This window comes from Silene latifolia, chromosome 8, assembly GCF_048544455.1.
Source record: "Silene latifolia isolate original U9 population chromosome 8, ASM4854445v1, whole genome shotgun sequence".
NCBI lineage: Eukaryota > Viridiplantae > Streptophyta > Magnoliopsida > Caryophyllales > Caryophyllaceae > Silene > Silene latifolia.
Window position 1 is genome coordinate 4,263,138 of NC_133533.1, and position 27,826 is coordinate 4,290,963.

A 27,826-nucleotide genomic window follows, 5' to 3' on the forward strand; every position below is an offset into this window, starting at 1 on the left:
TTTTTTTCTACTACAGCCTACAGGTACCAAGTCGCTTAAAATTCTAAACTTAACCTACTCGAAAAAGTCTAAAAACCCATCATTCAAATACAAATGTCGTATCACCCACTTTCAAAATCACTCTTTTAAACAAAAGCAGAGGCCGTCGCCCTCCGTGGCGGATGAAAATTTTGAAATATTTAGTTAAATTTTTTCAAAAAAATTTCGAGTGTATCTTATGAAATTAGTCGTTCGTCCCCGCTAAAAAATTTCGCCCCCTAAGTTCAAATCCTGGCTCCGCCATTGTATATGTGATCCTGTTTTTCAGTTTATTAATTTGAAAATGGACTGTTTGAACATCAATTCACTTCCTATTATTCAAGCATCATAGCTATATAATGTCAACTTACATTCTTGTAGGTGAGACGATTTATGCAAAATGGCGGAGAAGAAACAACATGCTTTTGATGCTTTTGCATCCCCAGAGTTACATTGGTTCAACAGTTATCTTCTGTGTAATCTAGGCAGGTTCGTCGTGTTTTAACATGAAGGCGTCATTTCCCTTTTCCTTATTGCAGGCATTTCCCTTTGTGTTCTACTATTTACTATTTACCTTATGGGAGCTACATGGTTACCAAGATGTACGAATCGCCTCTGTTAACGTTACCTTTCTTATTTATGCCTATAATGTTATGGCAGTACCCATTAGACTATGCACGAGTCCGTCTTGCCACTGATGTCCGCCTATAATGTTATGGCTCCTGCGTATGTTTGCTGATTGCAGGAAAACCCGACAATGGCAGACATTGTAACAAGATTGGGGCGTTAAACAAGAGGCTTCACAAAAAAAAAAGGCAGACATTGTAACAAGATTGGGGCGTTAAACAAGAGGCTTCACAAAAAAAAAAGTGAAAATAATTTTATAACGCCGTCTGTGGGAATCGAACCCACGACCACACGGTTAAAAGCCGTGCGCTCTACCAGCTGAGCTAAGACGGCTGCTTGTTTACTTTATCACATTTACGTAATTAAACGCATAACTCTAAATTAATTTGAGGGCTGATTTATATCGAGGACGTTTTAGTAAATATTGACGACGTTTTTCAAAAAAAGACGATAACCGCCCTTCCACTCATCCAACACTTTCTCTCTCTAAAAAATTTCCTCTCAACTTCAACTAAATTAAAAAAAAAAAAAACAATTAACAACACGACGGATTTCGAATCACCGGTACTTAAACAACTTAATCGCTTCATTATTTGGTTAAATTTTTTTTTTTGTGCACCGTTAAATTTATTCGATAATTCATTTACGTCACATATTGACTTAGTAATAACAAACATTGCAATTTTTCTGCGTAAATCTGAAATTTGTACCCCCAAGGTTGAACCATGGACCAAGCTTTGAGATCTAACGTTCAGCCATGGACCAAACGTTGGAAGCAAACGTTTGCCGTGGTCCAAACGTGGGAAACCAACGTTGGCCGCTTTATCTGACCCGAATGTCTTTCGTTGGTGCTCAAACTTTGCCCAAAAGTTGATTCCCCAAATGTCTTCCGTTGGTGCTCAAACTTTGCGTGGCCGCTTTATATGACCCGAGGAACTTTCTATGTGATTTCCGGAGAATTTTATTCCGGGACCCTGGAATCCCGAAATACCGTGTATTATATACACTTCAATTTCAGCCGTTCGGAAGGTCGTACCGGAACCTGTTTCTTTTTCTCCCTGTTTTTCAATCACGCGTCCGAGCTTATTTCAGGAATCAACTGTTCGATTTCAGGAATCAACCTGTTCGATTTCAGCCTCAAATAACGAGCTTTAACACATTTTTCACGATAATCCGAATTTCGGCGAATGCTGGTTTGTCGCACACCGGCACCCCAAAATGTCTTCCGTTGGTGATCAAACTTTGCGTGGCCGCTTTATCTGACCCGAGGAACTTTCTATGTGATTTCCGGAGAATTTTATTACGGGACCCCGAAATCCCGAAAAACCGTGTATTTATACACTTCAATTTCAGCCGTTCGGAAGGTCGTACCGGAACCTGTTTCTTTTTCTCGCTGTTTTTCAATCACGCGTCCGAGCTCATTTCAGGAATCAACCTGTTCGATTTCAGCCTCAAATAACGAGCTTTAACACATTTTTCACGATAATCCGAGTTTCGGCGAATCTTTGGTTTGGGCACACCGCACCCCAAATGTCTTCCGTTGGTGCTCAAACTTTGCGTGGCCGCTTTATCCGACCCGAGGAACTTTCTATGTAATTGCCGGAGAATTTTGTTCCGGGACCCCGGAATCCCGAAAAATCGTGTATATACACTTCAATTTCAGCCGTTCGGAAGGTCGTACCGGAACCTGTTTCTTTTTCTACCTGTTTTTCAATCACGCGTCCGAGCTCTTTCAGGAATCAACCTGTTCGATTTCAGGAATCAACCTGTACGATTTCAGCCTCAAATAACGAGCTTTATCACATTTTTCACGATAATCCGAGTTTCGGCGAATGATGGTTTGTGGCACACCGGCACCCCCAAATGTCTTCTATTGGTGCTCAAACTTTGCGTGGCCGCTTTATCTGACCTGAGGAACTTTCTATGTGATTTCCGGAGAATTTTATTCCGGGGCCCCGAAATCCCGAAAAACCGTGTATTATATATACACTTCAATTTCAGCCGTTCGGAAGGTCGTACCGGAACCTGTTTCTTTTTCTCCCTGTTTTTCAATCACGCGTACGAGCTCATTTCAGGTATCAACCTGTTCGATTTCAGGAATCAACCTGCTCGATTTCAGCCTCAAATAACGAGCTTTAACACATTTTTCACGATAATTCGAGTTTCGGCGAATGCTGGTTTGTGGCACACCGGCACCACCAAATGTCTTCCGTTGGTGCTCAAACTTTGCGTGGCCGGTTTATCTGACCCGAGGAACTTTCTATGTGATTTCCGGAGAATTTTATTCCGGGACCCTGAAATCCCGAAAAACCGTGTATTATACACTTCAATTTCAGTCGTTCGGAAGGCCGTACCGGAACCTGTAATTTGGTATGGCAGACATTGTAACAAGATTGGGGTTCCTTAATTTAATTACTAAATACGTTAAACAAGAGGCTTCACAAAAAAAACCGTGAAAATAATTTTATAACGCCGTCTGTGGGAATCGAACCCACGACCACACGGTTAAAAGCCGTGCGCTCTACCAGCTGAGCTAAGACGGCTGCTTGTTTACTTTATCCCATTTACGTAAATAAACGCATAACTCTAAATTAATTTGAGGGCTGATTTATATCGACGACGTTTTAGTAAATATCGACGACGTTTTTCAAAAAAAGACGATAACTGCCCTTCCCCTCATCCAACACTTTCTCTCTCTAAAAAATTTCCTCTCAACTTCAACTAAATTAAAAAAAAACAACAACAACAATTATCAACACGACGGATTTCGAATCACCGGTACTTAAACAACTTAATCGCTTCATTATTTGGTTAATTTTTCTTTTGCGCGCCGTTAAATCTATTCGATAATTGATTTACGTCACGTATTGACTTAGTAATAACAAACATTGCAATTTTTCTGCGTAAATCTGAAATTTGTACCCCTTAGGTTGAACCATGGACCAAACTTTGAGATCAAAAGTTCAGCCATGGACCAAACGTTTGAAACCAACGTTTGCCGTGGTCCAAACCTGGGAAACCAACATTGGCCGCTTTATCTGACCCGAATGTCTTTCGTTGGTGCTCAAACTTTGCCCAAAAGTTGATTCCCCAAATGTCTTCCGTTGGTGCTCAAACTTTGCGTGGCCGCTTTATCTGACCCGAGGAACTTTCTATGTGATTTCCGGAGAATTTTATTCTGGGACCCCGGAATCCCGAAAAACCGTGTATTATACACTTCAATTTCAGCCGTTCGGAAGATCGTAGCGGAACCTGTTTCTTTTTCTCCTTGTTTTTCAATCACTCGTCCGAGCTCATTTCAGGAATCAACTGTTCGATTTCAGGAATCAACCTGTTCGATTTCAGCCTCAAATAACGAGCTTTAACACATTTTTCACGATAATCTGAGTTTCGGCGAATGCTGGTTTGTGGCACACCGGCACCCCCAAATGTCTTCCGTTGGTGCTCAAACTTTGCGTGGCCGCTTTATTTGACCTGAGGAACTTTCTATGTGATTTCCGGAGAATTTTATTCCGGGACCCCGGAATCACGATAAACCGTGTATTTATACACTTCAATTTCAGCCGTTCGGAAGGTCGTACCGGAACCTGTTTCTTTTTCTCTCTGTTTTTCAATCACGCGTCCGAGCTCATTTCAGGAATCAGCCTGATCGATTTCAGGAATCAACCTGTTCGATTTCAGCCTCAAATAACGAGCATTAACACATTTTTCAAAAAAAAAGTTAAAATAATTTTATAACGCCGTCTGTGGGAATCGAACCCCCCAACGACCACACGGTTAAAAGCCGTGCGCTCTACCAGCTGAGCTAAGACGGCTGCTTGTTTACTTTATCACATTTAGGTAATTAAACGCATAACTCTAAATTAATTTGAGGGCTGATTTATATCGACGACGTTTTAGTAAATATCGACGACGTTTTTCAAAAAATGACGATAACCGCCCTTCCACTCATCCAGCACTTTCTCTCTCTAAAAAATTTCCTCTCAACTTCAACTAAATTAAAAAAAAAAAAAAACAACAATTAACAACACGACGGATTTCGAATCACCGGTACTTAAACAACTTAATCGCTTCAATATTTGGTTAATTTTTTTTTGTGCACCGTTAAATCTATTCGATAATTGATTTACGTCACGTATTGACTTAGTAATAATAAACATTGCAATTTTTCTGCGTAAATCTGAAATTTGTACCCTCAAGGTTGAACCATGGACCAAACTTTGAGATCTAACGTTCAGCCATGGACCAAACGTTAGAAACCAACGTTTGCCGTGGTCCAAACGTGGGAAACCAACGTTGGCCGCTTTATCTGACCCGAATGTCTTTCGTTGGTGCTCAAACTTTGCCCAAAAGTTGATTCCCCAAATGTCTTCCGTTGGTGCTCAAACTTTTCGTGGCCGCTTTATATGACTCAAGGACTTTCTATGTGATTTCCGGAGAATTTTATTCCGGGACCCCGGAATCCCGAAAAACCGTGTATTATATACACTTCAATTTAAGCCGTTCGGAAGGTCGTACCGGAACCTGTTTTTTTTTCTCCCTGTTTTTCAATCACACGTCCGAGCTCATTTCAGGAATCAACTGTTCGATTTCAGGAATCCACCTGTTCGATTTCAGCCTCAAATAACGAGCTTTAACACATTTTTCACGATAATCCGAATTTCGGCGAATGCTGGTTTGTGGCACACCGGCACCCCCAAATGTCTTCCGTTGGTGCTCAAACTTTGTGTGGCCGCTTTATCTGACCCGATGAACTTTCTACGTGTTTTCCGGAGAATTTTATTCCGAGACCCTGAAATCCCGAAAAACCGTGTATTATACACTTCAATTTCAGTCGTTCGGAAGGCCGTACCGGAACCTGTAATTTGGTATGGCAGACATTGTAACAAGATTGGGGTTCCTTAATTTAATTAATAAATACGTTAAACAAGAGGCTTCACAAAAAAAACCGTGAAAATAATTTTATAACGCCGTCTGTGGGAATCGAACCCACGACCACACGGTTAAAAGCCGTGCTCTCTACCAGCTGAGCTAAGACGGCTGCTTGTTTACTTTATCACATTTACGTAATTAAACGCATAACTCTAAATTAATTTGAGGGCTGATTTATATCGACGACGTTTTAGTAAATATCGACGACGTTTTTCAAAAAAAGACGATAACTGCCCTTCCACTCATCCAACACTTTCTCTCTCTAAAAAATTTCCTCTCAACTTCAACTAAATAAAAAAAACAACAACAACAACAACAATTATCAACACGACGGATTTCGAATCACCGGTACTTAAACAACTTAATCGCTTCATTATTTGGTTAATTTTTTTTTTGCGCGCCGTTAAATCTATTCGATAATTGATTTACGTCACGTATTGACTTAGTAATAACAAACATTGCAATTTTTCTGCGAAATCTAAAATTTGTACCCCTTAGGTTGAACCATGGACCAAACTTTGAGATCAAACGTTCAGCCATGGAGCAAACGTTGGAAACCAACGTTTGCCGTGGTCCAAACGTGGGAAACCAACATTGGCCGCTTTATCTGACCCGAATGTCTTTCGTTGGTGCTCAAACTTTGCCCAAAAGTTGATTCCCCAAATGTCTTCCGTTGGTGCTCAAACTTTGCGTGGCCGCTTTATCTGACCCGAGGCACTTCCTATGTGATTTCCGGAGAATTTTATTCTGGGACCCCGGAATCCCGAAAAACCGTGTATTATACACTTCAATTTCAGCCGTTCGGAAGATCGTAGCGGAACCTGTTTCTTTTTCTCCTTGTTTTTCAATCACGCGTCCGAGCTCATTTCAGGAATCAACTGTTCGATTTCAGGAATCAACCTGTTCGATTTCAGCCTCAAATAACGAGCTTTAACACATTTTTCACGATAATCGAGTTTCGGCGAATCTTTGGTTTGGGTACACCACACCGCACCCCCAAATGTCTTCCGTTGGTGCTCAAACTTTGCGTGGCCGCTTTATCCGACCTGAGGAACTTTCTATGTGATTTCCAGAGAATTTTATTCGGGACCCCGAATCCAAAAAAGCGTGTATATATACACTTCAATTTCACCGTTCGGAAGGTCGTCACGGAACTGTTTCTTTTTCTCTCTGTTTTTCAATCACGCGTCCGAGCTCATTTCAGGAATCAGCCTGATCGATTTCAGGAATCAACCTGTTCGATTTCAGCCTCAAATAACGAGCATTAACACATTTTTCAAAAAAAAAAGTGAAAATAATTTTATAACGCCGTCTGTGGGAATCGAACCCACGACCACACGGTTAAAAGCCGCGCGCTCTACCAGCTGAGCTAAGACGGCTGCTTGTTTACTTTATCACATTTACGTAATTAAACGCATAACTCTAAATTAATTTGTGGGCTGATTTATATCGACGACGTTTTAGTAAATATCGACGACGTTTTTCAAAAAATGACGATAACCGCCCTTCCACTCATCCAGCACTTTCTCTCTCTAAAAAATTTCCTCTCAACTTCAACTAAATTAAAAAAAAAAAACAACAACAATTAACAACACGACGGATTTCGAATCACCGGTACTTAAACAACTTAATCGCTTCATTATTTGGTTAATTTTTTTTTTGTGCACCGTTAAATCTATTCGATAATTGATTTACGTCACGTATTGACTTAGTAATAATAAACATTGCAATTTTTCTGCGTAAATCTGAAATTTGTACCCCAAGGTTGAACCATGAACCAAACTTTGAGATCTAACGTTCAGCCATGGACCAAACGTTAGAAACCAACGTTTGCCGTGGTCCAAACGTGGGAAACCAACGTTGGCCGCTTTATCTGACCCGAATGTCTTTCGTTGGTGCTCAAACTTTGCCCTAAAGTTGATTCCCCAAATGTCTTCCGTTGGTGCTCAAACTTTTCGTGGCCGCTTTATATGACCCGAGGAACTTTCTATGTGATTTCCGAAGAATTTTATTCCGGGACCACGGAATCCCGAAAAACCGTGTATTATATACACTTCAATTTCAGCCGTTCGGAAGGTCGTACCGGAACCTGTTTTTTTTTTCTCCCTGTTTTTCAATCACACGTCCGAGCTCATATCAGGAATCAGCTGTTCGATTTCAGGAATCCACCTGTTCGATTTCAGCCTCAAATAACGAGCTTTAACACATTTTTCACGATAATCCGAATTTCGGCGAATGCTGGTTTGTGGCACACCGGCACCCCCAAATGTCTTCCGTTAGTGCTCAAACTTTGCGTGGCCGCTTTATCTGACCCGAAGAACTTTCTACGTGTTTTCCGGATAATTTTATTCCGAGACCCTGAAATCCCGAAAAACCGTGTATTATACACTTCAATTTCAGTCGTTCGGAAGGCCGTACCGGAACCTGTAATTTGGTATGGCAGACATTGTAACAAGATTGGGGTTCCTTAATTTAATTACTAAATACGTTAATCAAGAGGCTTCACAAAAAAAACCGTGAAAATAATTTTATAACGCCGTCTGTGGGAATCGAACCCACGACCACACGGTTAAAAGCCGTGCGCTCTACCAGCTGAGCTAAGACGGCTGCTTGTTTACTTTATCACATTTACGTAATTAAACGCATAACTCTAAATTAATTTGAGGGCTGATTTATATCGACGACGTTTTTCAAAAAAAGACGATAACTGCCCTTCCACTCATCCAACACTTTCTCTCTCTAAAAAATTTCCTCTCAACTTCAACTAAATAAAAAAAAAACAACAACAACAATTATCAACACGACGGATTTCGAATCACCGGTACTTAAACAACTTAATCGCTTCATTATTTGGTTAATTTTTTTTTTTTGAGCGCCGTTAAATCTATTCGATAATTGATTTACGTCACGTATTGACTTAGTAATAACAAACATTGCAATTTTTCTGCGTAAATCTGAAATTTGTACCCCTTAGGTTGAACCATGGACCAAACTTTGAGATCAAACGTTCAGCCATGGACCAAACGTTGGAAACCAACGTTTGCCGTGGTCCAAACGTGGGAAACCAACATTGGCCGCTTTATATGACCCGAATGTCTTTCGTTGGTGCTCAAACTTTGCCCAAAAGTTGATTCCCCAAATGTCTTCCGTTGGTGCTCAAACTTTGCGCGGCCGCTTTATCTGACCCGAGGAACTTTCTATGTGATTTCCGGAGAATTTTATTCTGGGACCCCGGAATCACGAAAAATCGTGTATTATACACTTCAATTTCAGCCGTTCGGAAGATCGTAGCGGAACCTGTTTCCTTTTCTCCTTGTTTTTCAATCACGCGTCCGAGCTCATTTCAGGAATCAACTGTTCGATTTCAGGAATCAACCTGTTCGATTTCAGCCTCAAATAACGAGCTTTAACACATTTTTCTCGATAATCCGAGTTTCGGCGAATGCTGGTTTGTGGCACACCGGCACCCCCAAATGTCTTCCGTTGGTGCTCAAACTTTGCGTGGCCGCTTTATCTGACCCGAGGAATTTTCTATGTGATTTCCGGAGAATTTTATTCCGGGACCCCGGAATCCCGAAAAACCGTGTATTTATACACTTCAATTTCAGCCGTTCGGAAGGTCGTACCGGAACCTGTTTCTTTTTCTCTCTGTTTTTCAATCACGCGTCCGAGCTCATTTCAGGAATCAGCCTGATCGATTTCAGAAATCAACCTGTTCGATTTCAGCCTCAAATAAAGAGCATTAACACATTTTTCAAAAAAAAAGTGAAAATAATTTTATAACGCCCTCTGTGGGAATCGAACCCACGACCACACGGTTAAAAGCCGTGCGCTCTACCAGCTGAGCTAAGACGGCTGCTTGTTTACTTTATCACATTTACGTAATTAAACGCATAACTCTAAATTAATTTGAGGGCTGATTTATATCGACGACGTTTTAGTAAATATCGACGACGTTTTTCAAAAAATGACGATAACCGCCCTTCCACTCATCCAGCACTTTCTCTTTCTAAAAAATTTCCTCTCAACTTCAACTAAATTAAAAAAAAAAAACAACAATTAACAACACGACGGATTTCGAATCACCGGTACTTAAACAACTTAATCGCTTCATTATTTGGTTAATTTTTTTTTGTGCACCGTTAAATCTATTCGATAATTGATTTACGTCACGTATTGACTTAGTAATAATAAACATTGCAATTTTTCTGCGTAAATCTGAAATTTGTATCCCAAGGTTGAACCATGGACCAAACTTTGAGATCTAACGTTCAGCCATGGACCAAACGTTAGAAACCAACGTTTGCCGTGGTCCAAACGTGGGAAACCAACGTTGGCCGCTTTATCTGACCCGAATGTCTTTCGTTGGTGCTCAAACTTTGCCCAAAAGTTGATTCCCCAAATGTCTTCCGTTGGTGCTCAAACTTTTCGTGGCCGCTTTATATGACCCGAGAAACTTTCTATGTGATTTCCGGAGAATTTTATTCCGGGACCCCGGAATCCCGAAAAACCGTGTATTATATACACTTCATTTCAAATTGTTCGGAAGGTCGTCCGGAACCTGTTTTTTTTTTCTCCCTGTTTTTCAATCACACGTCCGAGCTCATTTCAGGAATCAACTGTTCGATTTCAGGAATCCACCTGTTCGATTTCAGCCTCAAATAACGAGCTTTAACACATTTTTCACGATAATCCGAATTTCGGCGAATGCTGGTTTGTGGCACACCGGCACCCCCAAATGTCTTCCGTTGGTGCTCAAACTTTGCGTGGCCGCTTTATCTGACCCGAGAAACTTTCTACGTGTTTTCCGGAGAATTTTATTCCGAGACCCCGAAATCCCGAAAAACCGTGTATTTATACACTTCATTTCACTCGGAAGGTCGTCTGGAACTGTTTCTTTTTCTCCCTGTTTTTCAATCACGCGTCCGAGCTCATTTCAGGAATCAACCTGATCGATTTCAGGAATCAACCTGTTCGATTTCAGCCTCAAATAACGAGCATTAACACATTTTTCATGATAATCCGAGTTTCGGCGAATGCTGGTTTGTGGCACACCGGCACCCCCAAATGTCTTCCGTTGGTGCTCAAACTTTGCGTGGCCGTTTTATCTGACCCGAGAAACTTTCTATGTGATTTCCGGAGAATTTTATTCCGGGACCCCGGAATCCCGAAAAACCGTGTATTTATATACTTCAATTTCAGCCGTTCGGAAGGTCGTACCGGAACCTGTTTCTTTTTCTCCCTGTTTTTCAATCACGCGTCCGAGCTCATTTCAGGAATCAACCTGTTCGATTTCAGCCTCAAATAACGAGCTTTAACACATTTTTCACGATAATCCGAGTTTCGGCGAATGCTGGTTTGTGGCACACCGGCACCCCCAAATGTCTTCCGTTGGTGCTCAAACTTTGCGTGGCCACTTTATCTGACCCGAGGAACTTTATATGTGTTTTCCGAAGAATTTTATTCCGAGACCCCGACATCCCGAAAAACCGTGTATTTATACACTTTAATTTCAGCCGTTCGGAAGGTCGTACCGGAACCTGTTTCTTTTTCTCCCTGCTTTTCAATCACGCGTCCGAGCTCATTTCAGGAATCAACTTGATCGATTCCAGGAATCAACCTGTTCGATTCCAGCCTCAAATAACGAGCATTAACACATTTTTCACGATAATCCGAGTTTCGGCGAATGCTGGTTTGTTGCACACCGGCACCCCCAAATGTCTTCCGTTGGTGCTCAAACTTTGTGTGGCCACTTTATCTGACCCAAGGAACTTTCTATGTGATTTCGGGAGAATTTTATTCCGGGACCCCGGAATCCCGAAAAACCGTGTATTTATACACTTCAATTTCAGCCGTTCGGAAGGTCGTACCGGAACATGTTTCTTTTTCTCCCTGTTTATCAATCACGCGTCCGAGCTCATTTTAGGAATCAATCTGTTCGATTTCAGCCTCAAATAACTAGCTTTAACACATTTTTCACGATAATCTGAGTTTCGGCGAATGCTGGTTTGTGGCACACCGGCACCTCCAAATGTCTTCCGTTGGTGCTCAAACTTTGCGTGGCTGCTTTATCTGACCAGAGGAACTTTCTATGTGATTTCCAGAGAATTTTATTCCGGGACCCCGGAATCCCGAAAAACCGTGTATTTATTATACACTTCAATTTCAAAGTTCGGAAGGTCGTCGGAACTGTTTCTTTTTCTCCTGTTTTTCAATCACGCGTCCGAGCTCATTTCAGGAATCAACCTGTTCGATTTCACCTCAAATAACGAGCTTTAACACATTTTTCACGATAATCCGAGTTTCGCGAATCTTTGGTTTGTGGCACACCGGCACCCCCAAATGTCTTCCGTTGGTGCTCAAAATTTGTGTGGCCGCTTTATCTGACCCGAGGAACTTTCTATGTGATTTCCGGAGAATTTTGTTCCGGGACCCCGGAATCCCGAAAAATCGTGTATATACACTTCAATTTCAGCCATTCGGAAGGTCGTACCGGAACTTGTTTCTTTTTCTACCTGTTTTTCAATCACGCGTCCGAGCTCTTTCAGGAATCAACCTGTTCGATTTCAGCCTCAAATAACGAGCTTTAACACATTTTTCACGATAATCCGAGTTTCGGCGAATGATGGTTTGTGGCACACCGGCACCCCCAAATGTCTTCCGTTGGTGCTCAAACTTTGCGTGGCCGCTTTATCTGACCCGAGGAACTTTCTATGTGATTTCCGGAGAATTTTATTCCGGGGCCCCGGAATCCCGAAAAACCGTGTATTATACACTTCAATTTCAACCATTCGGAAGGTCGTAAATCGAACTGTTTCTTTTTCTCCCTGTTTTTCAATCACGCGTCCTAGCTCATTTCAGGAATCAACCTGTTCGATTTCAGGAATCAACCTGCTCGATTTCAGCCTCAAATAACGAGCTTTAACACATTTTTCACGATAATCCGAGTTTCGGCGAATGCTGGTTTGTGGCACACCGGCACCACCAAATGTCTTCCGTTGGTGCTTAAACTTTGCGTGGCCGCTTTATCTGACCCGAGGAACTTTCTATGTGATTTCCGGAGAATTTTATTCCGGGACCCTGAAATCCCGAAAAACCGTGTATTATACACTTCAATTTCAGCCGTTCGGAAGGTCGTACCGGAACCTGTAATTTGGTATGGCAGACATTGTAACAAGATTGGGGTTCCTTAATCTAATTACAAAATACGTTAAACAAGAGGCTTCACAAAAAAAAGTGAAAATAATTTTATAACGTCGTCTGTGGGAATCGAACCCACGACCACACGGTTAAAAGCCGTGCGCTCTACCAGCTGAGTGTTTAGGTATTTTTACCCAAGTCGATTAATTAGGGTCAATGTAGTCTTTATTCGTTGGTTGATTGTATGATCGTTCGTTTGTCAATAAGTAAATACGAAAATAAAGTGCGTAATGTAAATTGACACGTTGTGACGCGGAAAACCCAATGTGGGAACAACCGCGGGAGGGACGGTACCCTGCCAAGTATTGCACTATATGAATTGGAGGATGATTAAAATAGTAACGTAATGCCAATCTCGCTGGCGCTAGATGTCAGGCCTGCAAGATCTTAGGTGAATGTACTTTTGAGGGTAATATGTCGTGGTGTTGATGTGGATGAACAAGTGCGAATGTCTCGAATATAGTGTGTTGAATGTCCTTCTTGATTTGCTTCCTTGGTTATTTATAGGGTAAGAACCCTAGTTATGTCCTACCTTGAATATGGAAAGGGAATATAATTTCCATAAGGACTCTTTCCAAACACGGACTTCATTGCCAATTCTCTCTGATCTCCGTAACTTCTCCCTGACACTTCTTTCCTTAATGCGGGCGCCTTCTATGATGGGCTCCTGATCTTTCTTAAGCCCGTTTCCCTATTTCTCTGACTGCGGGCTCCCTTCCTCCTTACCACTCTATCCATAGCCTTTGCTTTATTAATTGGGCCTTCTTCATTGTGCTATTTTTAGCCCAAACAGTTTGCCCCAAATTTCTTGTGAAGTACGCTTTCAAGTATCGAGCAAGGAATTTTACGTAACCAAATGCTGAAAACCCTACGCCGTCTTTTTACTCCTTCCCATGCAATCCATCATTTCCAGCCGCCCTTCTCCTCTTTTCTTGCGCTCAACTCCCTCTATCCTCTTTATAACTCCAACGTCCATCTTCCACTCTCATTAATCCCAAATCATTTCAAAAAAAATATTCTCTCTTAAACCCTCAACCTTCCTTCTCCTTCATTCCTCGCCTGCTTCACTGTTCCTCTTCCTCCGTTTTCTTCATCAGGTAATCCTTCCTCCTTCCTTCTTTAATCTTCATTTTCTCTCTCCACCATGGGTAAAACTCGACAATCCTCGTCAACCCCACACCCTTCGACCGTAATCTTGACCCCACTTTCCCTTCTCGGGGACTTTTTAAGCACCCACATGACTGTGACTCCGCCCTAACTCCGGCCGATATTCCGATGATCAAGAATCTGCTTGGTCTTGGTGACGGGGTGGATATCGTCATCCCTGAACCGGGGCAAAAAGCTGACGCCCTCCGTCCAGGGTGGGTTAGTTTCTACCTGTACCCGTTTAGATATGGCCTCCGTTTTCCTTTCCTTAAACTTTTTCAAGACTTCATCTTCACCAACAACTTTGCCATGGCACAAATTTCTGCTGCCATTTGGAGAGTTCTTCTCTATTCTCTGGCCGCTGGTCAGAGTACTGGTAAACATGTTACTTTGGGCGATCTGGCCCACATGTACAGCATCAGATCCCTGGGCAGGGGTCTGTTCTCATTCCGGGGTCATGAAGAGGCTCCCTTCAAACACGCGTCAAAATCCCGTGATGATAAATGGTTTGGGGACTTCTTCTATGTGAGGAAGGACTCCATCCAGCCTCATGCTGATTATATTTTCGAGAAGTGGGTTCTGACTTCGAGTAAGTAGCCTCCCTGTCGCCTGATTTATTTTATCTCGCTGCTTACTAGCTTACTTCATCGTCTTCGTGCAGGCCCCTGTGACCTTACCCGTATTGGTGCCAAGATCCCTGCCCGCAACAAATTGTTTAGCATCTCTGAATCTGAGAGAAAGTTCCCAGACCTGCTTCCTGGTTTTTCACCTGCTTCCTCCTCCAATCCTCCCCAGTCGGCTCACAGTATGTCTTCTGGTAAGACTTCTACAGCCGTTTCAACTTGCATGCTATTTCTGCTGACGCTTTAAGCATCTTGTTGTCTGAGACTATATATGCTTGCAGGTTCAAAAGTTGATCAATTGGAACTCATCCTCCAAAGTTCTAAAAGAAAGAGACCTTCTGCCAGTCCTGATGTGGCCTCTGCCTCCAAGAGGAGTGCTCCTGCTGCCTCTTTTCAGACTCCTCCCACAGTTTCCAGTTCAGCCGCTCCAGAACCCTTGGAAGTTAACCCATTGTCTCGTCATCCACCTACTCCTCCTACCAGTCCTCGCGCTTCATCCAGCGGAGGTATCACTGCTCATTTCCCAGAGGGCTTCGGGAATGTGGACAAGGTGCCGTACTGGCCGGAGATTGACCAGTTGTTCTTTCCTCCTGTTAAAGAGACATTCTCGGAGTTCTCCCCAGAGGAGATGGCTGAGAATGACGTGCATAATGCCTTCATGGTAAATACTCTTCATTTTCTACCTGTCTGTTAAATCCCGCTTCTTGCTCAAATTCTCTCGCTTAACTCTTTGCTTTGACCTCGATTATTCCCCCCCGGACTCTTGATCTACACTCTATAATAGGAAGATGATCAACATAGTGCAAACTACCAGCCGTGCTACCAGTGCCAAGAACCAGGAGCTGAAGGAGACTGTTGCAGATCTGGCACAGCAACGGGTTGATCTGAAGGAGCGTGTGGTGGAGTTGAAGACTGAGCTTGCTGTCACCAGGAAGAAGCTGAAGGAAGGGGCTGATCAGCTAGCTCGAACTCAAGCGGTGTGCAGCACTTTCCCTGACTCTCTTAAGCATTCTGACGAGAAGATCAGTGAGTTGATCTCCCTGGCCACCAACGTTGTCGCCTATGCCACCTGGCGGGGAAAGATCAGCGGGATGCGTGCTGCCCTCGAGGAAGCTCCCACCCAGCAGGCCATAGAGGAAGAGGAGAAGCAGCTGGAGATGCTCTACCCCACCCAACCTGATCTAAGTGTGCTGATGCCTGAGGTTGGTGAGTTGAATTCTCCTGCATTGGCTGAGCAGGCTGCTGGGGGTGATGCTTAAATGTCCCAGGATGTCTTTTGTGGAGCTCGGGAGCTATGGCGGCCGAGGATGCTCAGCCGATGCGATGCACGAAATGAGAAGTCGGCGAGGCGGAGAAGAGATGCCAGAGGTGGAGGTCATCAATGTGACCGACAATTGATTTTTTTTATCAGTGAACGTTTGGTAGTCTGGCCCAGAGGTGGCAGACTTTGTAAGTTTTAAACTTGTCCTTTTGTGGTTGCCCCGCCAAGGTGGCGATTAAACTTTTGGGCCGTACTTTGGCCTATATTTTGAAATATCCCTTGTCATACTTTGCCAAGGTTTTATCTTACACATCGTGTGTTCGTTGTTTATCTTCCCTATTTTTAGGAAGTTTTTGCCGTGTCAGCCTTCTTGACTGATTTAGGCGAGTCCTGTCACCCTGAAAAGGCTGACGTTCTGACTAAGCTAGCTGCCGTGTCAGCCTGATGGCTGATTTAGGCGTATGCCGCAATGTAAGGAGGAGTGGCCGTGTCAACCTTGGAGGCTGATTTAGATTTAGACCGGCTGGTCGGCTGAAAAGGCCGATCCAGGACTAAGCTAGGCTAGTCCGTGTCGTCAGGATGGCTGATTTAGGCGTATGCCGCAATTTTTGGACTACTTAACCTTGTTCATGACGCAAGGTGTGTTCATCTCATTTTATGCCAGCAGGGGCGTCATTGAGGCAAGTTTATCGTCATTCTAGGACCAATGGAGACGCTGCAGGATTCTGGTAGCGCAGATATCCCTACGTTCCATGTTCGTTTGTGCATGCATGCTGAGGCCCTGATTAATTGCGATTAGTGCGAGCTACGTCCAGGGGGTGGTATCAGGGGTAGCTGGATAAGCGTATTCACCGTATCAACCAGGCTCCCTTTCGTATGTTCCACGGTCCCTTTGGTGAGGGTGCTCCTTGTGGAGAAAATAGGTTAGGCATGTTGGAGTGCCATGTGCCTTGTCACCCCGCGTTGGCAGTTGACAGTCCTGCTAGACATCCTTTCAAAGTACCATAGACACTAGGATTTAAAGTGATATACTTAGAGAAGCCTGAAAATAAGAAAAGCCATTAGAATGATGTGAAGTACTTGTCGCCATCTCATGGGGTACCAGAGCAATTGTGGTCCCAGGACGCTGCCAGACCACACCATCCAATAGTAGTTTAAAGCCTTAAAAATAACTAAAGACACCAGAAATAAAAGTGAAATTGGCAGTATGCCTACTACCGGATTTTTATTTTATCTTTAAAAATGATTTGGCTTCTCATAGTACATTAGTCTGAAAGCTATAGTCTACTTATTATTAAAAGTAATATCTCTTCAGGTGAAGTATGTTCCATGGGCGTTGTATGATTTGACCGTCCATAGTCATCAGTCTGTATGCGCCATGGCCAACAACTCCTTCTACCTGGTATGGTCCTTCCCATTTGTAGGCGAATTTGCCCGCTTTTTGATTCTTGGTGTTCTGAAACACCTCTCGGAGAACCAGTCTCCTACCTCCGGAGCCCGATTTTTACATTCTTATTATAACTCCTGCCACTTGATTGTTTGTAGGCGACCAGACGGATTTTTGCGCTTGCTCGCAGCTCGTCAATTGTGTCCAGGCTTCTGGTCATCTCTGCATTGTTCAATTCCCTCGTCATATTTTCATACCTGTGAGTGAGAACTAGAACTTCTGACGGAATGACTACTTCTGCGCCAAACACCAGGCTGAAGGGTGTTTGACCTGTTGCTACTTTTGGTGTCGTTCTGTCTGACCATAACACTAGTGGCAATTCATCTGCCCACTTTCCTCCTAACTCCTGTAACCTCCTTCTCAGATTGTCCATAATGATTTTGTTGCTGGATTCAGATTGTCCGTTGGACTTTGGAGTCCTAGGTGCTGACTTTTTAAGGTGATGTTCCACCTGGCACAAGATCCTCGGTATCGTTGGAGATGAATTGTGAGCCATTGTCACATATGATTTCTGATGGGATACCAAATCTGCAAATGATGTTTCGTTTTATGAACGAAATGACTTGTTTATCTTTTACATCCGTGAATGCTTCTGCCTCTATCCACTTGGAGAAGTAATCTGTCATTGCTAACATCCAGGTTCTGTTTCCTGTGGCCCGTGGTAGAGGGCCTACTATGTCCATGCCCCATGCCATGAACGGCCAGGGAGAAATGATAGGGTGCAGGGGCGCTGCTGGCTGGTGGATCATGGGTATTGAGCGCTGGCAGGCGTCACATTTTCGTGCATACTCTGCTGCATCTGCCTTCATTGTAGGCCAATAGTATCCCTGTCTGAAGGCTTTATTTGCCAGACTCCTGCCCCCCGCATGGTTTCCACATTCGCCACTGTGGAGAGCATGTAACACAGTCTGTGCTTCTTGCTTGTCCAGGCACCGTAGGTAGGGGCCTGCTAGCGATTTTCTGAATAATATATCATCAATAAGTATGAATCTGGAGGCCTTTATTCTAAAAGCTCTCACTTCCTTCTTATCGTCTGGTAGCTTGTATGGCGCAACCAGTCTAGGTAAGGTGTGTGCCAGTCGTCCGCTGGATCGGCTATTTGGTCAGGCGCCTGCCTGTTTGGCCGGGAGCTCTCACCTTACTCTGTAACTGCTTGGATTTCCTTCTCGCTCTGTGGATCCTCCAGTTCACCCCTGTCTATTTCGTCTGCCTTCTGGATAGAACGTTCCAGCATATGTGCTATTGGAATGCTGGATAGCTCTGTTGGTTTGAATGTTGCCCCCAGGGTTGCTAGGGCATCTGCTTCCACGTTCTGATCTCTGGGGATCTGTTTAAGCTTGCAAGTTTCGAATTTTTGTTTTAATTCCTTTGCTACTTTTAGGTATGCAATCATCTTCGAATCTCTGGCTATAAACTCATCATTCACGTGGTTGACTATTAACAGAGAGTCGTTGGATATGAGCAGGTGCCTGACCCCTGACTCCAAAGCTAGCTTCATTCCCAATATCAAGGCCTCGTATTCTGTTTCATTGTTGGTTGCCTTGAATTCACATATTACAGCTTGCGCTATCAGGTCTCCCTGTGGTGATCGCAGAATTAATCCTACACCTGCCCCTCTTTGGTTGGAGGCTCCGTCAATATGCATCTGCCAGACTTCTGTCTGTTTGCTTTCTTCTAAAGTGAGGATCTCTGTATCTGCCAGATTCTGGATGGCAGGACTGAAGTCTGACACGAAATCGGCCAGTGCTTGTGATTTGATTGATGTTCTAGGGTCGTATTGGATGTCGTATCCACTGAGGTGTACATACCATTTAGACATTCTTCCTGACAGTTCAGGCTTCCTCATGATAGCTTTTAGCGGGTAGTTGGTCACGACATGTATGATGTGTGACTCAAAATAGGGGCGCAGTTTGCGAGATGCTACTACCAATGCTAGTACTAACTTTTCAAGAGATGTGTACCTGGTCTCTGCCGGCAGCAGAGACTTGCTCACGTAGTATACTGGCTTCTGCTCCTTTTCTTGCTCTCGACCAGGACAAAGACTCACCGCCACTTCGTGACACTAGGTATAGGAATAATGGTTCTCCTGGCTTTGGTTTTGACAAAGAATGGGGTGCACGAGATTGTGCTTGACTCTCGAAGGCTTGCTCGTGTTCCGAGGTCCATTCAAACTTCGGCTTTTCCTTAGTACGTCGTAAAAACAGCTGCATTTATCTCAAGATCTTGAAAAGAACTCTGTTCGTGGTCTGCTACCTTCCCAGACTAGTCTTTGAACATCTTTAGGCTTTTCGGTGACTCCAAACAAAGATGGCTTTGATCCGCTTCGATGCTAGCCTCTATTCCTCTTTGGGTTACTATATAGCCTAAGAATTTGCTAGAAGATACTCCGAAGGTGCACTTAGATGGATTTAGCTTCATTTTGTAATCTCTGAGGGTGTTGAATGTTTCTGCCAGATGCTGCATATGATCTTTGGCCTTTTCTGATTTCACCACCATGTCATCAATATTCACCTCCATTGTTCTTCCTATTTATTCTTTGAACATTCGGTTAACCAACCTTTGATATGTGGAGCCTGCGTTTTTTAGGCCGAATGGCATGACGTTGTAGCAATATATTCCTCTTTCGGATATAAATGATGTCTTCTCTTGATCTGATTGTACCCACTCCATGCGTCCAGGAATGTTAACATCTCATGTCCAGCTGTTGCGTCCACCATTGCATCAATATGAGGCAACGGGAATGGATTTTTAGGGCATGCTTTGTTGAGATCGGTGAAGTCCACACATACTCTCCACTTTCCATTCTTTTTAGGCACCACCACTACATTAGACAGCCATTCTGGATATTTTACTTCTCTTATTTTCTTTGCTGCCAGCAGGCTATCTACTTCCTGGTTGATCACCTTATTTCTCTCCGCTGCAAACTTTCTTCTTCTCTGTTGAATGGGTTTACACTTTGGGTCCACGCTAAGCTTATGCGTTATGATGGATGGATCTATTCCTATCATATCATCGTGTGACCATGCAAAGCAATACATGTTATCCTGCAAGAACTTGACTAGCTGCTGTCTTAAGCTTCCTGTGCATCCTGCTCCAATGAGCACGGTTCGTTCTGGGTGCAGCTTATCCAGATTGATTTGATCCAGCTCTTCTGCTGGAGGTTCGATGTATTCGTCTGGATAGGTCGCTTCAAATTACTATGCGAGGGGCCTGGGAGTGCACTTGAGTGCCTTCTTATAGCAGCCTCTAGCTTCCTCCTGATCTCCTCTTATTGTTTCTACTCCCCATGGTGTGGGGAACTTTATGCACTGGTGGTATGTTGAAGAGACTGCTTTCATCTGGTGCAACCATGGTCTTCCCAAGATGACGTTGTAAGTAGAGGGGCCATCTATAACCAGGTACCTGACTTGCTTGTTGACTCCTCCCACATAGGTGGGGATGACTATCTCACCTAGCGAGCTGGCTGTTTCTCCACCGAAGCCTACTAGAGGAATAGTCTTCTTCAGAAATCCTTCTCGCCGAATCCCATGTTTTCTATGGTTTTCGGCATGATTAGGTTGACCGAGCTTCTGTATCTACCAAGACCTTTCTCGATCGTGCAATTGGCCATTGATAAGGTGATAATAAGTGCGTCATGATGTTCTCGTTCATCGTATGTATCTCCTTCATCAAAGCTTACTGCTGGCAGATCACTGTGAGAAATTCTGCAAGAATTAGCTGGCATGTCTCCTTTGATCTCGGTGGCATGTCTCTTAGCTGCTGAGTATGTCAGGCCGCTTAAGTCTGAGTCGCCTGTTATCACGTTTATAATTTTGGTGCATGTGGGTGGGTCTGCCGGCTTGGCGGAGCCTACCTTATCTTGCTGCTTGCCCCCACGTGGTAATAGGTGGCTCAACTTTCCTTGTTCGTAGAGGCGCTTGATCTCTCTTCTTAATGTGTAGCAATCCTCAGTGTTGTGTCCGATATCACGATGGAACTCACACTTCTTCTTGCTATCCTTCCTCCAAGCTTGCTCTTCTACTGGTGGGTTGGGCCACTTGACTCCATCTCCCATCTCTCTGAGTGCCTTCAAGATTCCTGCGATACCTGTGGTGAATCCATATTCTGCCAGAGTGGGGAGTAGCTGATTTTCCTCGATTCTGTTTGTGGACAGCGGGGGCCCACGGAGGCGCTTGGGAGGAAAGAGAAACAAGCGTTTGCATTTTGTTGGAGTCGCCACCAATTTTTATGGGAAATTGGAACCGTTCGAATACCTCATGTCATGTCAAGACATAAAGTAATGACATGAACACTAAGCAATCGTTACCCTTAGCATTCTATGTCTAGAATGACTCTCGTGGATGCCAATGAACACGGGTGTTCACGGAGATCTGGAGTAAGGGGTGAGGGTACGTATTAGGAAGCTCTTTTGATCGAACACCTAATCCCGCCCGCCTCGATAGCAGCCTCTACTAATGATTAGGGAAGTTATTCGTACTTGATATATCGTCGGTTATATGCATGCAATGCAACATCCAAGTTTTAATCCTAGCATGTGAAGATTAATACTAAGTCGGTTAACAATTAGTTTAACATACAATTAATGTCAAAGTTGGATTTAAGTTCAATTACATGTGAAAACATACAAATGATATGAAATACAATGAATACAAATTACAATAATGAAAATTACAATAATTACAACGGATTAGGCGATTTATGTCGAAAATACCTTTAAAACGGATAATTTGAGAAAAAGAATAAAAGAAAGAAATTAACGAACAAATCAGAAGGTGATAATATGGATAATAGTCAATTATACGTAAGTTAAATAACTAAGCCAAACAACAACGGAAGTTCAGAGACAGAATTCAACCCGGAACAGGCGCAGCAGAGCTGCGTCCTTTGGAATAGGCGCAGCAGTTGCTGCGTCTGTTCCTGACCTGAATTCTGGCTGTGAAGCCGGAATTGCGTGTCGTTAATACTAATTGATGAATTTAATGATTGATTAAATTATTTACTCGGATGAAAGTGATTAATAGGTTATTTACATATGAATGATGGGTCATAAAACAATAAAACACGAATGAGACGGAATATTACGAATTATTTACATGAATGAACGATGGATTAGTGACATGGGTGAATGAAAAAGACTAAACATGATGAATTAACAACAAATTAATGACGAACATGATGAATATGAGAATATATCAAAGATCGAATTCCAGAAACCTGATATGAACAAATCGAATTTCTACAACCCGAATTGAATTTAATGACAAAAACCCGTAAATATTGATTACTTGAGATTTAAGTCGGATTTAATGACAAATTAAACGTGCTAATGATGATAAATAATATACATGTGAATTATTATGCTATCGTGTCAAAGAATTAACGAACAAACGAAAAACAAATAAAAGTGATGAATTACAGAGGACGAAGGAAGAAGAAAGGAAGCGAGAATCGCGACCTCACGAAGAGGCGCAGCAGGTACTGCGCTCCTTCGAAGAGGCGCAGCAGTTGCTGCGTCCTTTCTCGACGGTCATCTACTGGAAATCCGTAAAAAGGGTTTTAAACAAAGGGTTTTAGAAATCGGTTTTAATTGGTATTTTCGACATAAACCTTACAATTGATGATTACAATAAGATAAAATACAATAAATAAAAGAGAGATTATACACCCTCAGACTTACATGTTTGACGAAACGAGAAGGACTAAGATATCGATTAGTGATGCTCGACGCGAATGTAAAGAAAGTGCCCTCGTAAGAGGAAAAACGAATGCATTAATTAAGTTGATTGATTGTGTAGTTGGTCAAATTGGTCGGTCATGCAAACGAGGCTGGTACTCAGAAGGATCCGAGCTTACGTGGTCAAATGTTCAAGCACGTAGACGCCAAAAAGTAAGAACAAAGGTCTAGAATGCAAAGGGAGAAGAGAAGGGCGGACACTCGCGTGAGAAATATGAGGAGCAAAGACTCCTATTTATACTAATCACGTGAAGGAATTATGGTAAGACTAGGATACGGAAGGAAAGATCCGGAAATAACCGACTTAGGTTAAAACACGGAAACTTGGACAAAAAGAAAGCCCTGGAAAAAGGCGCAAAGAAGTGTTTGCGCGTCCCTTGGAAGAGACGCAAAGACTTGCTGCGTCCTTTCCCGGTAGGTTCCTGCGCGCGTAGAAAACGCGTTTGACAGCCTGTCGTATTTTAGGCATAACTTTCTCTACAAGACTCGGAATAAGGTGATTTCGGTGGCGTTGGAAAGCTAAGAAAGAGATCTAGAACTTTCTGTGAAATAGGCCTGACCCAACAAAGACGTTTTCACCTCGTAAAATGGGCCTAAAGGTCAGGTTATCATTTTAGCTAAATGAAATGCACATTTTGTAATGCAAACTTTTAGTTTAGCCCAAAGAAGTGACATAGGACTCAAAATGAGATATACTCACGACATTTTATGACATCCTAACCTTAGGTAGACAAGGACATTGCTTTGACTCGGGATTTAACGGTTTTAGGAAATGAAGACGGTTTTTGACCCGGACTCCAAATATACTCTAATTATTGCCAAAACGACCGTAATGACACCTAGATGACGACCATGAGGTAGACATAAGTGTTTGAGCGATCACTTGACGATAAACTTACGAACTGTCACAAATTGTTCCGCGTACCAAACATGCGGCCCAATCATCACCGGGTGGTTTGCGGGAGGTGCGAAATGAGGTGTCTCTGAGCCCCACTTTGACCGAGGCTTGGATAAGGCGAAAGTCAAAGTATAGCCATCAGGTCAATCGAAGATTACAACCTGACGACTATGGCGACGCGAGGCGGCTCAAGGGGTCTGAGCCAAGGACCTGTCGTCGGGAACATTTTAGAGTCTGTCGACTATCGGGGAGGGTCGTTTAAAGTCCATTAGACTACGTAAGGAAGCTCGCCAGCCATAAGAAGAGACCATACCTGAGACTTCTTTCTCGAGATGCTTCCGGAGGTGCATAAGAGCTATGGGTAGGACCTAAAAGTTATGTAAGGATTGTGCTAGGGTGTGGGGCCCTAAAGGAAAGCATCGACGGGAAGGAGGCCAAATATAATCTCAACCTGAGGGGTAACCAAGGTTTAGGTGTAGGAACTCTAAGAAAAGGTGATCCTAAAGGAATGTGATCCTAAGGGGAAAAAAGGATCCTAAAGGAATATGATCCTAAAAGGAAAAGTGTACAAACTCTAGGGAGTTTGGGAACCTAAAAGAAGCAAGGTGAGTGAACCTGAGTATAAAGGACAGCTGGTACGGGAACTTAAAGGCTTGTGAACCTAAGAGGATTTGGGATTCTAGGGTTAAGTTTAGGAACTATTGGGTTACTAATTCTTATTTTAAACGCGTGCGTTTAAGCTTTCTGAGGTATGAGAACTCCAAAAGGATTTATGGGTTTATGAACCTAAGGATGTTGGTGTGGGAGCTTAAAGGTTTATGAACCTAAAGGAAGCCATTTTGGGATCTAAGAATCTAGGGGGTAAGAATCCTAACTTTGGGTTTATGAACCTAAGGAAGGAGACGCTGGTTTGGGTATTTCTGGAGAACGACACCTTTTGCCGAACTCTGTGAGGAAACAAAAATGTCGGTAGAAACTGCCGGGAGAAATCTGCTTGGGTCGTCTTCAAGAAACATTGGAAGTGGCAGGACACAGGCGGGAACTGCTGAGGAGAAATCTGCTTGGGTAGATGTTAATCTCCATGTCTTGAGAGGGAAAGTCTATCCGCTTACTCTCGTTGGGGAACAAACTCGGAAATTAATCTCCATGTCTCGAGAGGGAAAGTCCATCCGCTTGCTCTCGTTTGGGAAACATAATAGAGATGTGTCGAAACACCAGTCAAAGAATATTCGCTCGTTGTGGCAAGCGAGGTCTTGATAAAGTACTGCTTCTGATACCTTCCTGCATGGCTAGTAGCCACACAAGAATGCAATCTAATATATGCACGTAAGCAATTTTCACATGGACCTCGAATGAGGAAACACAAAAGTTGTTTCTTTATAAAAGTTGTTTAAAACTCGCTCAAAGAAGTTTGTTGTTTGTAATGCGTTATGCAGATTCAAATGGGCTCTAGAAACATGACTTGTCATGACACAGACCTACTAGGACGTGACGCGAAATGTAGACTTAGGTTTGACTGATGCGACACCAACTGTGACACAGGGATGACCTTGACAGACTTCGCTTAAGTATGCGTAACCCCTAGCCGAGTGTGGGTGACAATGCGTATCAGTTCCAAAGGTATAAGAATTGCAAGAATGATGAAGGCATATAAAGGCAAGGCATGAGCCATGGATCATCTGTCTACTTGGACACCTTTTGACATCGTTTGTTGTAAAAGAGACCCCTCTTGAGGAACGATAACTTGGAGAATCGATCTAAGACCTTTGTCATTGTCCGGACCGAGTACTAGCTAGACTTAGAGGAATAAAGGAAGGGTGGCATCTTGGAAGAGAAGCCCCCAGGATGAGAAGATGACTCTGGACTTTGGTAAAAAAGAGGTTGGGCGACAATAAGGAGCCCCCAGTATAAAGGTGTTGGTTATGGAAGGGATGTTAATTGAGGTTGGAAGGTTGAAAATTGTGATGGTTGAGATGGTTGATAATTGAGATTGAAAGTTAAAAGTGGGGATGGTTGTGTCCTTGAGGACTGCCTACGTATTCACGTGAAGTGAAATCAAACCAGATCGTAGTTCTGAGGTTTGGTTAATTTTGTTTGGATGTTGTGGTTGTATCCTTCTTGTGTAAGAAAAGACTGCCTACGTATCCACCTGAAAAGGTGAAATCAAACCATGCTCGTAGTTCAAGTGTGTGCCTAAGCTATGTTGTTAGGACCTTAAAGTGGATGGGTCACAAGGGTAATATTCCTTTGGTGACTCGAAGAATTGATTTGAGATAACTCCCCTGATCATAGACCAAAGAGGTATAATTAAGTTTGTAAAAATTTCCTTATCATGTGAGCACACCTAAAAGTGGACCCTAAGGATGAATATGGGTATGTCCCGTCCTAGGTAGCAAAGTATTCGAAGACTCCGTGTATGGGTCAAGGTGAAACTGGATTGAATATTTGGAATGTGGAGCTCGGTAATAAGAGGCTTTGATGAACAAATCTCTGGAGCTTTGATTTTGTGGAGTTAAGGCTTGATGGGGTTATGGCTTGTAATATGGCTTGGAAATGGAGTCTCTTGGCTTGATGTAGCCTGAGCACATAAAGGTAGGTTAATTGACGTGGGATCAAGTTTCCATGTCTTGGCCCTAAAGGATGGGTATACTTGACGAGCTTGAGAGGATTCTCAAAATTCCTAACTATCTCCCCATAACGGTCTCGAGAAGGACTTAGGGTGTGTGATGTATGAAAGGCTAAATGAGGGTGCTAGCTGACCATCTTCATCGATGTCTTGATTCTATATAGACTTCAGCAGTATTCCGCTCAATATTGTTCTTGATTCAGACTTAGATTCTTGGTCTAGAATATATCTCAGATTTTTGCTTAGATTTTTGATCAGGTTTTTGAATATAACTTTGACTTTGAATATTGACTTGCTTGATTGAGCCTTGTTCTTATTTTGACTCTTTTGTCTTGGATATTGATCTCGGGTATTTCTCTTGATTGAGCCTTTGTCTTTGATCATGGCTCGTATTGTCTTGGATTTGTTTGTTACCATGGATTTGAGTTAGACTAGCACATTTAGTGTGAAACGGGTTAGTTTTTAGTAACACGGGTTGTTTATTGTGGGGAATGGGCTTGCCTTCCGTCATGGATCGTTAACAAGGGAGACGGTCTGGATTCGTCCTAGAATCTCTAGAGATAGGCTCGTCCTAAACTAGGGTATATTGTGGTTTCTATTGCCAGACATGGAATAGGTAAAGAAAAATGAACGCGGAGTTTCAGGTCCTCTACAACTTGGAATGGAACATCATCTAAGTGCACTCACATCGACGGACATGTTGTTGTCGTTCGTTTTAAAATGTCTCAAATCAATTCTTGTTGTCACAGGAAAAGGATAAAGGAAGAGAATAGGATAGAATATATGAATTGAAGAGTGTACTTTTATTGAAATGGATGATGAATGTATTTAACATAGACTCGAGAAGACATGTGACTCGTGGGACAGCCCCCAGGTTGTCACTAGAAATGGAAATGGAGAAAGACACTAGAACAATTATGGGAAAGAAAGCCTAAGACTCGGACTCGGACCCAGATTTTGACTCGATTTCAGATCTAGGCTCGTAATCATCGGCCCACGCTTGAACGTTTACTCTTCTAGCAACCGGCTTTGGCATCTGAATTTGAGCATTCACCCATTTGAGCACCTCATCCTCATCATTGGGAATATTGGAAGGATAATAGTCAAGAAGAGTTTCTTGATAAGTGGTGTATCCATGAGGATTGCCTGAGCTACCTTGTGGATTAAAATTTGAGAGGGACAACTTCCCGCTTTCGATCATATCCTGAATGACGTTTCTTAATTTGTAACATTTCTCTGTATCATGCCCTTTGCCTCTATGGTATTTGCAGTAGGCATTCTCATCCCAGAACTTGGATTTCCTTTCTGGTTCGG

At 43.0% G+C, this 27,826-nt stretch overlaps 7 non-coding genes across 7 annotated transcripts; all 7 read right to left on the reverse strand.

Annotated features, from left to right (window-relative positions):
• Positions 1–905: 905 nt before the first annotated feature.
• TRNAK-UUU (transfer RNA lysine (anticodon UUU)) lies at positions 906–978 on the reverse strand. Its single transcript has one exon. It is a non-coding gene; the product is annotated as a tRNA-Lys (tRNA).
• Positions 979–3,115: 2,137 nt separating this feature from the next.
• On the reverse strand, positions 3,116–3,188 carry TRNAK-UUU (transfer RNA lysine (anticodon UUU)). The gene has a single exon. It is a non-coding gene; the product is annotated as a tRNA-Lys (tRNA).
• Positions 3,189–4,383: 1,195 nt separating this feature from the next.
• On the reverse strand, positions 4,384–4,460 carry TRNAK-UUU (transfer RNA lysine (anticodon UUU)). The gene has a single exon. It is a non-coding gene; the product is annotated as a tRNA-Lys (tRNA).
• A 1,153-nt stretch (positions 4,461–5,613) lies between these two features.
• Positions 5,614–5,686, reverse strand: TRNAK-UUU (transfer RNA lysine (anticodon UUU)). Its single transcript has one exon. It is a non-coding gene; the product is annotated as a tRNA-Lys (tRNA).
• Positions 5,687–6,883: 1,197 nt separating this feature from the next.
• Positions 6,884–6,956, reverse strand: TRNAK-UUU (transfer RNA lysine (anticodon UUU)). Its single transcript has one exon. It is a non-coding gene; the product is annotated as a tRNA-Lys (tRNA).
• Positions 6,957–8,111: 1,155 nt separating this feature from the next.
• TRNAK-UUU (transfer RNA lysine (anticodon UUU)) lies at positions 8,112–8,184 on the reverse strand. Its single transcript has one exon. It is a non-coding gene; the product is annotated as a tRNA-Lys (tRNA).
• A 1,176-nt stretch (positions 8,185–9,360) lies between these two features.
• TRNAK-UUU (transfer RNA lysine (anticodon UUU)) lies at positions 9,361–9,433 on the reverse strand. The gene has a single exon. It is a non-coding gene; the product is annotated as a tRNA-Lys (tRNA).
• Between the last annotated feature and the right edge of the window lie 18,393 nt (positions 9,434–27,826).